Source organism: Mya arenaria, chromosome 5 (genome assembly GCF_026914265.1).
Source record: "Mya arenaria isolate MELC-2E11 chromosome 5, ASM2691426v1".
In the NCBI taxonomy this organism is placed as follows: Eukaryota; Metazoa; Mollusca; class Bivalvia; order Myida; family Myidae; genus Mya; species Mya arenaria.
The window spans coordinates 46,188,994-46,206,723 of record NC_069126.1 but is presented as its reverse complement, the minus strand read 5'-3'; positions in this window follow the sequence as shown (position 1 = coordinate 46,206,723).

The window sequence follows — 17,730 nt, the reverse complement described above, 5'->3', positions numbered from 1 at the left end:
TATCGACTAAGACTTGAGACTGTTTGTAAACATGAGCGAAGGAGTGCACGCTTTAACGTTAAAAAGAATGTACGATATTGGTCAGGTCATTTTTATCATCTTTGTTTTCAGTTCAAAATATAAACGTCTGTAATTTGATCAAAGTTCAAAAAGAAATTACATGTTACATAAGTATGTTCCTCACACCCAGCACTTTCAAAGAAGGTCCGTGATGTTTGGTGCTGTGAAATCGAAATGAAATTTAATTGTCAAAAAAGCCCTTCAATTAGAGTAAAGGTTGGTATGATTTCAACATTAAACTCTAAGAACTCTTTAAAAAAATATCGGTAGCACGTTGAGTACAATTATATTGCTTGGTTACAATACCACATTCAATTCTTTAAAGATAAAAAAGTATTAAAATGTGAGATACTTTCCATCTTATTACAGGATGCGTACATAATTAAAAGAATGTGCAGCACTATGGTGTGAATAAAGGGTATGGGATAATAACATCGGCGTTACTTTCAATTAACAGTTGGCTAGAAATGCTCTGATTAACATTTAACGTTTTCAAACCCAACATATAAATTAAATCTTATGCAGTATATTTTTTTTATATTTCTTGGCCCAGCTATAAAGGTTGTTTTTTAGTATGCTTACAATAGATACTTAAGAAAACTGTACTTAAGTTATTAACTCATAAGAAATTAGCACCGTTAATGTTTTGTTATCAAAAGGTCATTGATTTAGTCCGTGTCTAGCCTGTTCATATAAATAGGATATGTGTGGACAGGGTGGACAATGAACTATTACAGAAATAAAAATAAAGTTAAGATTGGACGAACATTAATTGAACAGCCTGTATACGACAAATGGTAATTTTCTGGAAAACAATTTATTTAACGGTTCTTTTTAATTGCGTGTGTATGTAACTGTCGAAATGAATGTGGTTATTATCCTTTTTAATACATTTTGTTCTTTCTTTATTGATTATTACCGTCATTCTTAATTATTTCGTTATATAATGTTTTTCATCACTATGTCTTACAACAGCTATGGAATTTTAAAGCTTTTTGAACGAAGTATCGAGAAACCAACGCAAGAGCGTTTATCTATCAATCTACGTATTCATTTAACGAACTTGAAAATTCTTAATCATACAATATATACAGTCTGTATCCCTGTGAAATATAAACATCATGTAAATCTATCAAAAAGGGTATAAATTTGGTTAAATCTAAAGTTACTTAAACTGTTTGAGACATTGTTACTCCAAAATCTTACATAAGTCTGTTTGGTCCGTAGTTGTGATAGTAATCGGGAAACAATACACACGTTTACAGGAAATGCTCTGCGGTTAACGCGTAGTACAGTGTTCCATCAAACTGTCAATTAAACACAAGACCATCCTTGTCGGTAACAGCTGATCAGAGCTATCTGGGTGACTAATTCTTTATTTTTTTCAGGCTATTAGATGCATTTGAAAAATTGTTCAATTAAAGTATGATTATTCCCAAACGGTTATATTATAATAAAGTTGTCAAAATCACTAAACAACACATTTGAAATGAGGTCAGCCATTTCTAATCGTGTGTTTTGTATTGTCACTATTGATTGCAAATTACCCTATTTCATCTACTACTTATAATATTAAACTGAACAAATGTTACAATTGATTGATCAGCTACATTTTTATCATACTAAATTTATTTTCAGTAAAAGAAGAAAAACTGATAAATAAACCCTGTGTTCTACAAACATCTTAGTGATTCGACATAAATAATTATCGCCTGAATGATAAATTCTTCAAATGTAAAAATTTCTTGAATTTGTAAATGTGTATCATACTGTGGAAGATTAAAGGAATTGTTGGATAGGGATTTTTCAAAAGCCGCGTCTCAAGCCAATACATTTAAATAGCAGTTTCTGTTTAATTTGTGCTGTCCGTTGACAGTAACTGTCATAATATAAACACAATATAATATTTCGTTTTATGCCACAAAACAGTAATGCTGTCGAAAAACGCAGATTCCTTTTAAAGTATTAAGTTACCCCTGGGAGGTTGATTATCTGAATGCATAAAACGATCACAACGTTTTTAAAAAGGCAGATTAGGTTTGATTGATACAACTCATTGACTGCGGGGGCTTAAGTGGTATTCTACTTCCAATATTTTCAAAAGCGCCCACCAACCCAGCCTAGCAACCAGCTTTAATACAATTTAATAGATACTGAATCGATTGTTTACCAATGTTGTTAACGGCGTCGTTGTTAACTTTTATGATGTGCTGATAGATGTAAGGAAAACAATGATTGCTTAATACGTTTTCTGAATATTTGTGTGAAGCACCGCATATCACTAGCCTCTATTAGGCGCTTAAAGGAGACTTTGTTTACATTTATACCATCACTATGGACAATTACACCGCGTCATACCCATATAAAATATTCTTCAACTTTTATTCTTCAATACAACTTAATTGTTTAATTAAAACACACATCTTAGTCGCAAATATGTTTGTTTTTTCTTAACTCACTACTTTTCACTGAACCACTTATTCAGAACAGGTGACTTTTTAAAAAGAGATGTCTTAAAAAGCTTTTAATTCGAAATCAATATATACACATGTAAAACAAATGTACATTTTAACTGATAAACCTTTAACTATTTACTAAATACTGCATTTATGGAAAACATTAATTACTGATAACAAGATTTTAGCCGTATATTTAAGCAAAGCGCAAACATATTAAATGATTGGTGAATACTAAAATATTTACTGTGGTCTACTGTAATTTAATAAGATAGAAACACCGTGATTGCACGTGTTAAACGAGTTCTAAATAATGCAATAGATAAACAACACGAAGTGTACCTGTTGCATTTGCAACATTTTATTTCGTGCAGTTGAGAATATTGCATCTGTATTACCTTCTATTAGTAGTTGAATGTATATTGATGATATTTTGACATATTTCTAATAAATGCCTTAGACTATATTATTGAACGATAATAACTAATCAGAGTGAACATTGACGCAGTAATAAAACAGTTTGCCTTCCTAGTCTGACCGCCGATATCAAGATAGAAGATACAAGAGTCTGTATTTAAAGTCGGGTATATATGCTAACAAGAAACATTAGCTCGATAAGCTATTTCCCGAAACATCAAAACATAACAATGAGTTTATGACCTGGAAATAAAAACATATAATTTAATATAGATACAATATTGGAATAAATACTTACAAAGTAGTTTCATTATTTATGCATGCATAAAATTTCTTGCAAGAATATGAATTATGGATGATCGTAAACATTTAAGCAGCACAATTGAAGTAGGTAGTAGATGTACATGAAGTTAGGCATTGTTCAGTGAAGCGTGGTGGGTAAAATGTTTTAGTTAATTCAGCTTGATGGCAATAATCTGCAGAATGTTTGGCTAAAACGAGGTTTTCAATTCATCATAAAATCGAAATATTACTAGATTTTGCTAATAATATCAAATACAGTAGCATAAAAATGCATAACTGCTGTTATAATTTGTTGTTTTTTTCTAACTAAAGGCAACAAACCAAACCTCTGCCCGGTCACCGTCTTAACACTATCAGCACCTACCACCGTGTAAACATTTTAGTTGAAAATGCCAAATCGTAACACCTTTAACAACACTTGCCGTAAAACACACACTTAGTTGTATGAGTTTGACAGAGTTAAATGATATATAAATTTAAAACTATCGTGAATATATATAAGTCCTTGTTATTTAGTTTAATCATTTATATTCATAATCACAATACCCGTTGAAATCTTTTTCAAGTATTTGAAAGCCACATCGTGTCCGTTGGGTGTAGGCTATCCCACTGAAAATAAAACATTTCATTTGGACAAAGAATAAAAGATATTCAGTGAAACATAATTCTCAATTTCCTCAATTATTTAAGTTATAACAGATAACATGCACATTTAGCATTTACAAGACAGACCTGTCCATGTGCGGATCAGCCATCAACATTCAAGGTAGTGTTGAAAGCACCTTATTTCCTTTGGGAGCCTGTTCCATACCTGACTTGCCTAAAAGCAGAATTAATTACAGTTCTTAAAAGCTACACGGTTTTGAACAAAATCTATAATCATAATCTATATGGTACAAATTATCACCATGACGTATTGATGGGCTTAGCTTATTATCCCGGACCCGAGGGTTACGAGCTCTTGTTATTCATTTTTACACTCTTGGTTATAATTTCGATTACAAATTAACTACTAAAGTTATAATTCATTATTTTAAAATGATTCCCAAGATATAAAACTAGTCAAGAACACAGCACATTTACGCAAACAATATGCATGGTATCATGTGCCCATAATCAACAATGTCCCTTCGATTTATTGACACATTTTGGGATATGATTACTTTTGGAGCCTCATAGGACCAAACTTGAGCTTACGAAAGGGATAGATTTAGTAATAAATTGCATTTCGAGTTGAGAAAAAATAAATTATTAAAACGTTAATCAGAAATTGAAATGGTCTTCTTTGTAAAAGCGGGCATCCGTTATTTTCAAAATAAATGAATTGATCTTAAATTAAAATACGTTTTTATTATACCAGGCTACATATGTATCTTAAAAGTGTTTGCTATAAAACTGTGAAAATGCATATTTGGAAAACGACGTCTCTAAATAGATATAGAAATACATATCCCTTGGGGGAAATATCTTTTTTGTAGAACAATTAATCTGGTTAATAACTCTAAGAAAGGTTTCATGGTTCTTAGAGAATGGTCGGGAAATGACGTCAACTCTTAAACGGGAAACTATCAGGAAACAGTTACATCCAAATCTAAGATGAAATAAATCGAGAATAATGCGAAAAGTAACCTAAAATTAGTCACACGAAAAAGGAAAACGCATTTGTTTTGTTACCCTTATAGTGTTCTTATAACTTTAAAAAAAATAAAACAAGTTATGGATCTTCACGCAGAATTGCTGATTTTTAAAGAGTTGCATACTGCACCACCCTATTAAGTCAGCACCGGAGTAGTTTTTTTGTGTGGCAGTAATTGTAAAGCTTAACTTAGCGCTAACATGGTCAAGATATACTAAATACTGTGTGTTTTCGTACCACATATTCTGTTCTATCAATGATAGACAACAATGGAAAATGCATTAGTGTATGTGTCAACCGGTCAGTTCCTTCTTTTGGATAGACTTAACACAAAGGCAGTCCAATATAATTAAACGCTTTAATGATTCTATAACTTCCGTGTGGTTACAATACTCTTTATAACAGTCATACTGGCTGCAACATTATTACAGTTTAAACACACACACAATCGAATAAACCAATTAACCAGCTTGTCACCAGCTTCGGTTCCGCGATCGTGAACAGTAACAAATTCATGTAATTTATGGGCAATGATGCAGTTTCTTTGAAATACGCGAATGAAAACTCCACATCTGAAAACATTCTTATGGTGTTTTGCAGGCAGCGAAGCCTATCTATCGCAAATAACCCATTATATCACGCAGGCAATAAAAACAATACGTCTATTTTCCACTATCTCTTAGGTATTGGTTAAAAACACATAAATATTTACAACACCATTTAATACAGTATTGATTATTTCACAAGAAAAAGCCAAAGAAATTATTTAATCTAAAATCAATTAGGGTTGGTGCAATAACATATATTTCATCCTCACATTTGCAATAGAATTATGATAATCAAGGATCAATTAAAACAAGTAAACAGTAGCATTTAGCTTTTGAAGACTGATATTTAGGAACATTTGTTTTCAGAAATGTGTGAAGTATAAGCCTCGTTTAACACTTTTGAAAAACAACTATTCATAAAACTTTCAGAAATTGAGCAAGGATCAGAAGTACACCTTCAGTGAATCAGAAAAAGGTTAAGGCATATCAGGAACTGATATTTAACTCTTTCATTGCTGTTTTTTCCCTACACAGACGGTGTAGTCGCAATAACACCAGAAAAGTCGCCTCCGGTTTAGTCTTATTCTGAGCATGCATTGGCTTGTGAATGAAACAACATTTTAAAAGTCGTCTTTTTCATTTAGAACATTCCTTTGACATTATCAATTATTCCAGAATTACTCTTTGTAATACTGTTGTAAGCAAATATGTTTTTGTTCTTGTTCCAATTCTGACGCGGATTTTCTTTCTTTGCCGTGTAAACATACCCCGGTGTAAAGTGTGCGAGATATTAAAGAAAAAATAAGTTTAGAAAAGAACAAATTCGTGCCTGTGTATTAAAAAGACGGATGACTACCATTTGCTGCTTTCTGTTGCGATAAAACGTTAAAAATGACGATACATACCACAAACAGCGTATAAATAAATCGGTAACACAGTGCGTATAATTGTTTAGTGCAACTTATTTTCAAGGGACGCACTTAAATAACGAACACATGCAAACGTTTTGTCAAAACACAAACCTTTCCACGGGAATAAAACTTGTTTTCGTAGTCGTATATCGAAAAGTCTGGATTTTACGGAAAAGGAATTATGCTGTTGGACAACTATAAATAATGAAATGGACAAATATTAATATATATAAATATTATTGGGTCCTACACTCCTGACAAAAAAACATCAGAAAAGCTCCCATCACGTCAATCGAATCTGACATTGAATATTTTGCATCATAAGGGCATAAAAAGCTAGAGCTATTAACATTATACCCGTGGCAAGCAGTTGTACAAGTGTGTCTGATTTAATATGTGTTTGAGTGATTTGTCATTGTACTTTTCAATTAAAACGTTTAGGTCAAATAAATGAAAAACAGATGGTGCATTTAGGTCATTCAGCATAAGCCAAACATGAAAATGAGACGAGACAAATATTTTAATAATAATATTCTGTTATGTATTCTCGTAGACTAACATTACATTATTAATGTTCTTGTGGATTACACGTATACGGATTCATGCTGCTAAGCAATTATACGTTACGAAATGGATTGAAATGCTGAGTCCTACATTCCTGACAGAGAAAAAAATATAATATAATATCAGCTACAAGCGCCCTGAAATCTATTTGTCAATGTATATTTGAATTTGAATGAAATGAGTGAAAACCGATGATTAGACGTTTAAACCTTTCGAGGTTAAATCATTTGTGTTGCATAAGCAACATTTGCATTGCCTTTCATTTCATGTTCTGATCAACAAAGCTTTGCTTACTTCCTACCTGTTCTTCCATGGATTCCGTGAAAAAAATGAGCGTAATTATTTTCAAAATGAGTGAACTTTTTTAAGATAAACGCGACAAAACTTTTCTGTTGTTTAAATGAACTGGTGTTGACCTTAAGTTTAAGGTAATGTGTGATTGCATTTACGTGAAACGATAAAAAGGATTGAAATGCAATAGTTTTGCGTAACATTAATCCATTTGGATATTAAAAATTAGCTAGTGCCATGGGAAAGTCTTTTGCTGCATTAGTGAAGTACAATGTTAAAAACAAAGATAATGATAAAAATTCCCATTGATATGTTTGTATCTCTTTTAATGATAGCTGCTGATTAAATGGTCAGAAAGGCGACCTTCTGAAAATGATGCGATCGTCCACAGAGAGTATATATGGTGTCCTCATAGACAGATGCCAATGATTTAAGGTTTATTTTAAACCAATAAAGGTTATATATGTATATATTTATATGATTGTTAAGATTCACTGGTCATGCAACGACCTTGCCTTTTTTGTAATTTCCTGCATCAACGAACTACCTTTTATTTTAATTAATTATAATGAACTGCTGCTTGTTTTATAATCGTTGATGTACTTCATGCATCATGAATATAGTATTATCAGTATTCATCAAAACACATATACATACATTTTATGTAAAAACATATGTATTCATTAAACTAATCATAAATAGCCTCAAAGTGATGAACAATATTAGTAAAACTTTTAGTTCTGCATGTATAAATTGTACTATTAATGTTTTACTGTAATAGGCTTAACAGCAAGTACTGAGTTTAATTGTAGAAAACAGTATAAAAACCCACATAGCATTTATTTAATTACAAGGTTAACGCGACAAAGTAGTTATATACATGCTTATGAGCAGTGTGTTAGACTAAAATCCCCCCCCCCCACACACACACACACACACACGAATGCATCAAGACACTGTTTTTCTTTTTCATTATAATGACAAATTTGTAATCGTATCAAACTGTCTCGGGCATATGTATTAATTATCATTTATCTAAATTGCATTGTATACGGCGGACATATGTCTGGTTCAATTTACTGAAGAATGTGTTAGAGTGACGAATAGACCATTCAAGGGCTGATGATTCCTGACAATTTACATTTTATTTTTCTGATAGGTTATCAAACGGAACATATTCATTCTTTCAGTTTCTAGGTTTGATGCTAACTATTGTTAGTGATATTATGTTTGGGAATGTAAATCTTATTTCGCCTGGATTTATTGAGATGAATTTTCCAAAAATAATGTTCCTAAAATAGTTATAAAAGCCGTATCAATATGTTACTGGAGTAGCGTTAAATTCCTTTTCAGACCTATGAATTACACAATATGTATTTGGGAAAAAATGGAATGAAAACTAATATTTTGTCAAAATTCAATTTACTTGAAATAGAAACGTGTTCTCATTGACTAATAAAGCAAATGCAATTGCTCCGATGGATTGCGCATATGACGATTCACGGTTCCTTGTAAGTTTAACATAAAGGCTTGGCTGCGAGGTATATGGAGTTTACAAAAAAGTAACAGATATAATATCAGAACGCGTTACCAGTTACAATGCCATTAAAAGATATATTGCAAGGTTATGAGAGGACTCGAGGCATGTATCTTTCTGTCTGTGTGTCTGTCTGTGTGTCCGTCTGTGTGTCTGTCTGTCTGACTATTCAATTACTAAATGCATTTTATATTGTTTAAGGTATTCGGTAATCAAATACGTTAATCGATGATGCCTGCTGACTCCATATTGTTTTGGTATCATTTGAAAGTCTTTGTACGGGTTTTAAGTGTAGAAAACATATACAACAAAACTCGATATAAGAATACAAACAAGCTTGGTTGGCCTTGATCTATTGCACAAGAGGTTAATTTGATAAATAAAATATTGCAGAACAAGGCTAAAATATGTTACATATTTGTTTATGAATCTATATGGATACTGGCTTATCATTTGTTAATCGAATTTCTTCCATTTGAAGGATATTATGACCGGTTCTAGTAGACCAACACAGATGTTCTGCAGGATAAGAGTTATGCCTGAGGGAAACGATATACAACAGAACGAACGAGATTCGCGTCCGTCCGATCAAAATGCAAATATTTGAAAATATTATCAGCCAGAAGGTCATCTATATGCAAAAAAGAATATGACGGTGTTTAACAATAGTATTCAGGGCTGTGCAAAACCTGCCGCTTCCGTGAAAATTTCTTAATTACAAATTGCTTAATGGAGAAGCAATTTTGTGGAACAAAACAGTCGTAATTTTCAGAAAAACAGTTGCATTGTTTGGTCTGTCCGATGAAATATACTTTTTTTATAAATAGTATCAGCCAGAAGGTCATTTATATGCAAATAAATATTACGATGTTTTACAATTGTATTTGAGGCTGTGGAAACCGGCCACTTTCGTGAAAACTTTTAAATAACATATGCCTTATTGGAGAAAAAATTAAAAAAAAAATCAGGTGCAATTTTGCAAAAAAATAGTTGCAATGTCTGGTCTGATACGGTATGGTATGTTTAAGGCTTATTTTTAGACTTCCTTTAATTGACCTCCAACCCATATCCGTGTATAGTACACAAGTTGTACGTACTGATCTTAATCTTTATTGCCCTGTGCTGTCTATTAGATCAATCTATCAAATGAACGTCTCCACTAGTCCTTTGTTTCCAAACTGGTATGACTTTAGGTATACATACCTTATGTAGCACGGATATAATACAATATGAGTCGTAATAAAATAGCCATTTTTTATTCACCGAGTTCAAGAAATATGTTTGAACAAGAGCTGTCACAGTATGTGACGAATGCCCCCGATTGTGACATTGACCTATGAACAAGGTCAGTACATGAAAAGTTGATCTTGCCTTTACATGTCAAATACATATGGCAAGTTATTTTAAATTGCCTCTAAACATAAAAAATACCACCCATAGTTGACAACTGACACTGTTATGTCCTTATATATGCAGCATTCCATTGTGAATAAACACCCAAGTGTGACCTTGACCTTTGAGATAGGGACACGGGTCTGTCATGCGACACGTCGTCTTGGTATGTGGAACACATGTGGCAAGTAATTTTAAAATCTGTCCATACAAGGGGAAGTTACAGCCCGGACACGACAACTTATACTCTATGTCCTTATATGCAGCACTCTGTTGTGAATAAACACCTAAGTGTGACCTTGACCTTAGAGGTAGGGACACGGGTCTTGCACGCGACACGTTGTATTGGTATGTGGAACACATGTGGCAAGTTTGTTTTTTTAAATCTGTCTATACAAGGGAAAATTACAGCCCGGACACGACAACCTATACTCTATGTTCTATATGCAGCACTCCATTGTGAATACAGACTAAGTGTGACCTTGACCTTTGAGGTAGGGGCACGGGTCTTGCACACGAAACGTCGTCTTGGTATGTGGAACACATGTGGCGAGTTATTTTAAAATCTGTCCATACAAGGGAAAGTTACAGCCCGGACACGAGTTATTGAGCCGGACAAACGGTCGGACGGACGGTGCGATTTTAATATGACCTCCTTCGGGGGCATAAAAAGCTAGCCTTTGTCGAAATTACTTACATTACTTCCTGCACGACTAGAATATAATTGTGTATTGTATGCAGACGAGTGTCAGTTTCTTCTGATCATAATTATGCTTTTCACGGTGAAAATAACACAAAATTAGACTGTTTCACCAGCGCTTTCGATGAGCCGAATACCTAGATCAGTGCTATTTCGCACGCAACATGAAGTTCATGGAGTAATATAGCAGAGTGAGTGTTGCCAACGAGTTCTTCTTAGTCATTTTGATTTTACTTCAAGACATCCAACTGATTTAGAATTCAATGTTAAAGGCTAACACATTGTCAATGTAAATTTCGACAAAGGAAGTGTGAACCGGATGATTGGGAGTAGGTAGACATTTAAACACCCGCGAAAGTTGAAATTCTTAATAAATAATACGTATATAAAAAAACTACAGAAACAAGCTTTGTAGCAAAGTTTAAACATAAACCATGTTTAATGGCACTAGGTAAACGCCAAAGGCATTTAACACAAAAACAAAAAAATACAAACAAGAAACATGGAAGAACAGCACAAAACTCCACAAACAGCACTGTGCATAATTATATTTGCTTTTTTCTTTCATTTGCTTTAAGTTGCTAAATTATTTACATTTGCAAGCATACAGATTGATTCAAGATGTCAATTATTCAAGGTATAGGTGCTGTTGCTAAACTCTGCCAATAACTTTCATGGCTTAAGATTATAAACCGGATGGGAATCGAGTTTAAGTTGAGCATTAAAATCGTGCGAACATTACTTTTCCAACAGCCGTTGCTGCTCCTTTGAACGAATGTTTTTTTTTATATTAAATGAACTATCACCTAAATTCTAAATAATTATTAAATACATTGCATGAAATATATTCGCTTTCCATCTTACCTCAAATAACTTCTATGTGAAGAATCAACGATTGGGTTAGATTTTGCGTATTAAATACCGTTTATGAGGAAGTTTGCAATAAAGTAAAAACATATTGATTTTACATCACAGTGGATAAACATGCATCGACTACGCGACAAATTATTTAATTTCTAAACTTTATTTGCCGGGTTAAGACCAACTTAGTCCCAATTTTGTTTAGGTATCCCGTAATAACGAACGTCATAATTCAACATCGCTTTAACGTAAGTCGAAACTATATAATTGCATGTGTCTTTAATGCAAATCTTACCTTCGTTTTTAAATTATTATGACTTTCAAAGTGTATACTCTAATGAAGGCATTACATCTATGAAAAGTTTTATTTCTTGTAATTAACCTTTTCGTGTCTTTGTCCTTTTGTTTAATGTTTCTTGTTTGTGATTTTTTTTTTTTTTGTGTTATTTGTCTTTGGCGTTTACCCTGTGACATTAAACGGGGTTTACGTAAAAGCTTTTGGCTATTGAGCTTGTTTCTGTAGTGTTTCATATTAATTCGTTTGCAGTCAACATAATTGATATTAAAAAGCAGCTCTCTTATAATATCCTTGTTGCTGTAGCTAAGTTTCAGATGGCAATGAAAAATATATAATATTTTTTTAAAACGTCGTTGATCTTTAACGAAAATGTACGGCGTATTTGGAATAATGTGTTCGGTATATTTCATCAAAATAGAGTACCGGCTTAGCAGGCCCAAATACAACAACGATACAGTGGCAACTCCAGAAACAAGCCCTGATCCCTCGTATCCGCTCTTTGTGTAAAGCAGCAAACCTTAACCATCTGTGCAGCTATAGATTAACACATTCCATTCCTGAGGTGTTTTTTCTTCTGCAAAAGAAGACTTATTGCAAAGAAAATCCAATCAATTAATATCAAACAAGAAGACAATGCAATAACACCACGCGAATGTAGATTGATACAGATTGTTCAGACACCATTAATTATTTCCATTGCATTTTAGAGGAGCACTGAACAGATTCCTGAAAGAAAGTAGAGCTTCATTGATTTTTTCAACGATTTAAAGATAATACTCAAGTGCTTCTTCCAGTTCCTAATTCGTACACATAGATCTCACGTAATTGTATTATGCAATAGCACAATATTAACTGATGTATCGTTACTGCCATAATGAAATCCGAAACATGTAAATAGTTTGCTAGTTATTTAGTGTGCTTCACCACATACCAATGTTTATGCGTTCGATGACTTAAAACGTCCTTCGAAAAGTTCATATTTTAATTTTTATTATACGCATTTTTATCACCAGAAGTTTAGCATGTAGAATTCCCTACTTAATGTTTTGGATCCCGTAGGTGTCGAACGTTGTTTTTTTAACAACAGTTTTTAGCGTTTTTCAAGGAAATAGATTATTTGATATTTGATATATTGCGCTCGATAAAATTAAAATCACCTGCTAAAAAGGTCCACCTGCCATAAGTAGTATGTTCCCGGACATAACTGTTCACCGACAACATAGTGAGATGTATTTTCTTTCTTTTTATTTCAGCCATACTTTGTAATGTAACTGGTCGTTCGATCGATTCTAAAAACGCGACAAGTATTTCCACAGCAATACAAATGCTCGTTCTGCTTGCTGTGCGTTGATTGGATACTTTTCGTGTTAATTCCGATTCCAATCTCTTAACTCGCTTACAATTTAAAGTATTACCCAAGAAATCAAATTGACTCACTAAGGACGGCGACATTAAGTAGGTCGGATCTTGTTAACCGAAACAAACATTTTTGGTAAGCCTTTCACATACGAAAATGAAGTAACCAAAACTTAATTGTACACACAGTTATTAAAGTATCTATATTTATCCTTTATCTTAACTGAAATTTGACGTGAATTGACCTATTTTGCAATATTTTAGAGCAAAGACGCTTGTCTATTTTTAATTTTAGATATAATTTTCGTTTCAACTGTTTCTGCACTTCCAATGACTCAGATAGAAACAAATGGCTTCTTTAATCCCTATGTCTGAGTATCCGACACTTTATAAAGGGAGTATTAAGTGTCCTGTAAGCACTCGATTATGTGGACCTCATTTGTAATGAAGGGTTATGCTTACTTAATGTCTTAAATTCTGCTCTAATATAACGCATCATATATCACTATGAGGGAAGTTGCAATGATTTAAATATTTGAGGTTTTGACTAAGATTTGAGACTGTTCGTAAACATGAGCGAAAGGGTACACGCTTAAATGATAAAAAAAATGTACGATATTGGTCAGGTCATTTTTATCATCTTTGTTTTCAGTTCAGAATGTAAACGTCTGTAATTTGATTAAAGTTCAAAAAGAAATAACATGTTACATTAAAAAATGTTCCTCACACACAGCAGTATCAAAGAAGATTCGTGATGTTTGGTACGGTGAAATCAAAATGACATGTAATTGTCAAGGAATCCCTTTAATTAAAGTAAAGGTTTGTATGATTTCAACATTAAACACTAAGAACTCTTTAAAAATGATTCGGTAGCACGTTGAGTACAATTATATTATATATATGGTTACAATACCACATTCAATAATTATAAATAAAAAAGCATTAAAACGTGAGATGCTTTCCAACTCATTACAGGATGGGTACATAATGAGAAGAATGCGCAGCACTATGGTGTGAATAAAGGGTATGGGATAATAAAATCGGCGTTACTTTCAATTAACAGTTGGCTAGAAATGCTCTGATTAACATTTAACGTTTTCAAACGTAACATATGCAGATACTTCGAAAGATCAGCAGTTTGTGCAAATTTAAATCTTATGCAGTATATTGCTTTTATTTCTTGGCCCAGATATAAAGGTTGTTTCTTAGTATGCTTGCACTAGATACTTATTTAAAGGAAACTGCACCCTTAATGTTTTGTTATAAAATGTCAGTGATTTGGTCCGTGTCTAGCCTGTTCGTATATTAAAGGTATTTGTTGCTTTCAGTGTAAGATCGTTGATTATTTTATATGATGTTTTACTCATTATAAAAAAAACAGAAAAATTATTTGCTAAAATACGCTTTTAACGTATGATTAATGCAAGATACACATTTTATTGACAAACAATTCATATACTGCTAATGCTCACTATCATTAATATGTTTGTGTATGGAATATTATTTTGCTGCTATGCCCCGAATCAGTTCACGATCGACGCTGCACTGTGTTTCACTTATCTGTGGCTGATGTTTTTTCTCAAACAGTCATGGCATTGTCATAGCATGGGACTAACTGTTTTGGTAAACGTTCAAATTTGAGGCTTCGAATGTTTTTCATATATTCTACGTAAACGCGTAGCCATAAGCTTGATGGCTAATTTGTACTCGAACATAGATAATCTATTATCATCATTTTTGGTAAGGTTGATACATATGAGGTATTCTTATACAACGATCTTGCCTCAGGACACTCTAAGACATAGTACCATTGTAAATATGTTATCATTGACAATACTAACATGATCGCATGAATGAATGAGTTCGAGATTTAACCAGTATGAAGTAGCGTACGTGAAACTGCCGTACATTAAGGCAGAAGAATTGCACGGAATTATCGGTGTCAAAATAATCTTTTCCCTCATTTAGCTGGCTATAAAATAACAAATGGTAGCCGCACATAATAGAGGTTGTGGTCCCAATACTTATGCAAAAAGCTACAGAAACAATCTCAGTAGCAAAACGTCTAAACATAAACCCGGTTTAGTGGCACTGGGTAAACGCCAAAGACATAGAACATAAAATCACAAACAAGAAACATAAAGAACCGCACCTTCCAAAGGTACGATGTAGTCATTGTTTGAAACTTTAAACATCCCACACAGTCTGCCTTACAAAATAAAAGGTTTAAAACTGTGTGATAATAGAGTTTCATAATAAAAAGCATCATTGTACTAAAACTGGGAACAAATAAGAAGAACATTATTAAAAATAAAAGCGACATGTATAAGCCAATCTTTCCCTCCAAATGATTTGAAAATGTAAAATTTTGGAAGAAAATGGAGTCACATGCCAAAACACTCCGAGTCAGCCAAAACCTGTTCGCCAAATACGGTTTTAAAGATAACATGAATTAGCAAAATCTTCATAAAAATCAAAGGACTGAAAGCTTTGTTATGAAAGGATGCTATTTTTAACCCTTTATTTTGTTTAAGGTATTCATCTTCAAAAACTAGTAGGCAAGTGCTCTTCAAAATATTGCCTTTATATATACGGTTTAAATAAAATCCAAGTAATTCATTAAGTCTTTCTGCCCAACTATCTGCTGGAAACATTTTAATTTTACGAATTTTCTTTAAAACATCACCATAAAAATCGGGATGAGCAATACTATTAGCAATTAGCAATTTAACACTACTATTGTACTTTGATATGAGATAATAATGACCATTAACAATTTTGAGAAAGTTTTCCTTAATTTATAATATCTGGAACCCTGTTTTAGAAGTTTTTGCGTCATAACCATTCTAACAAAGTTAGAATGATTGAATTACAATATAGCACGTTATTTTTAAACATCTCTATTGACACAAGTCACTCTTTAGATCGTGTTTGCACACCATTCACTTTAATCGGCACCTCATATCATATTGTGCCATATAAGACCTTGAATTCTAGCATTGTATTCTATTCATATATGTATGATATATGATACATCTATTGGATCTGTCGAAAACAGTTTCATACTGTTGACCGGCTCATAATTCAATCCGCGACAAAATAGATAGCTTTCATGTAAATCAGCAAGAAATAAATAATATCGTAATTGTATAACAAATCAGGTAATGTTCCTTCTTATTAAGTAATTCACATGCACTCGTTACGATCAGAGTTTTAAATCTATTTGTATTTAAATCAGTATTTATATCATTAATATGCTACATATGTGATTGCTATACTAACCACCATTCGCTTTCTAAATAGACAGGATTTGAAAACACGCACTTGCGCGATAAAACATATTGAATGATGAAACATCTTGTAAAACGTATTTCGATATCTGGTTTTATGCAGTCTATCTGGTTTTATGCAGTCTACAGACGTTTACCGTTAAGGCAATTCTCAGAATATGCTATACGGGCATAAAAGGACAATTCCAGCAAAAGGCATAACATAAATGTCTCCTCACTTCATTAGGCAGAAATTACAGATATCACACTTTAACTGCGCGGCAATAATAGCTATGTATTCAAGGATCGCTCTGCGAGAAATCGTAAATAATCAACGCCAAGCCTAACCTTAAAACTCCTGCATGCCGTATTTCAAAGCCTTAGGGTTTGGTGACACTAGCTTTGCTATAAGCTCGAATTTAAAGAAACAAATAACACTTAAATCCATTAGGTATCTATAGTTGTGGTGATTAGTTGATACTTCATGTTTATTCTGCGTGGTGAGGCGTTACATAAAACACAAAAATGTACTACTTCAAACTTTGGCGCACAATGTGATTTCTACCCACAAAGTCAAAAATTTCACAGTAGGACGTCATACGAACTATATGACATCCAAGTTATAACATTATAATGCCAAAAAGCGGAAATAGAACTTAATTATTTATGCTGCATATGGTGTTTATGTTAGGAAATTTCACCCATGTTCAAATTAAAATGAAAGTAATCGTTCAACTGCTCAGACACCAGCACATACAAATTTAAAACGACTCAATCATACTCAGAAATGTGTTGGGCTCTAGAATTGAATCTTACATGACCAGGCACATGTTTTATGTAATGATTTGTAAATAATATATTTACGCTACTCAGTATATGATATTGTCTTTTGTTTAATTTAAATGTGATATTTTTACATTCTAAATCAAATTCATGGCAAGTCTGATTAAACATTTGGAATTCCATTTAAACTCAATATGTACATAATTTAAACGATGTTTATAAAGGAAATTTTGTAAAGCACTATATATTATATATTCGAAATGTCCTGAATTACAAGTGGTTTTATCATAAACGGTTGTTGGTTGATACATTTTTTTCAATTGAATAAATTATTTCCATATTTTTATT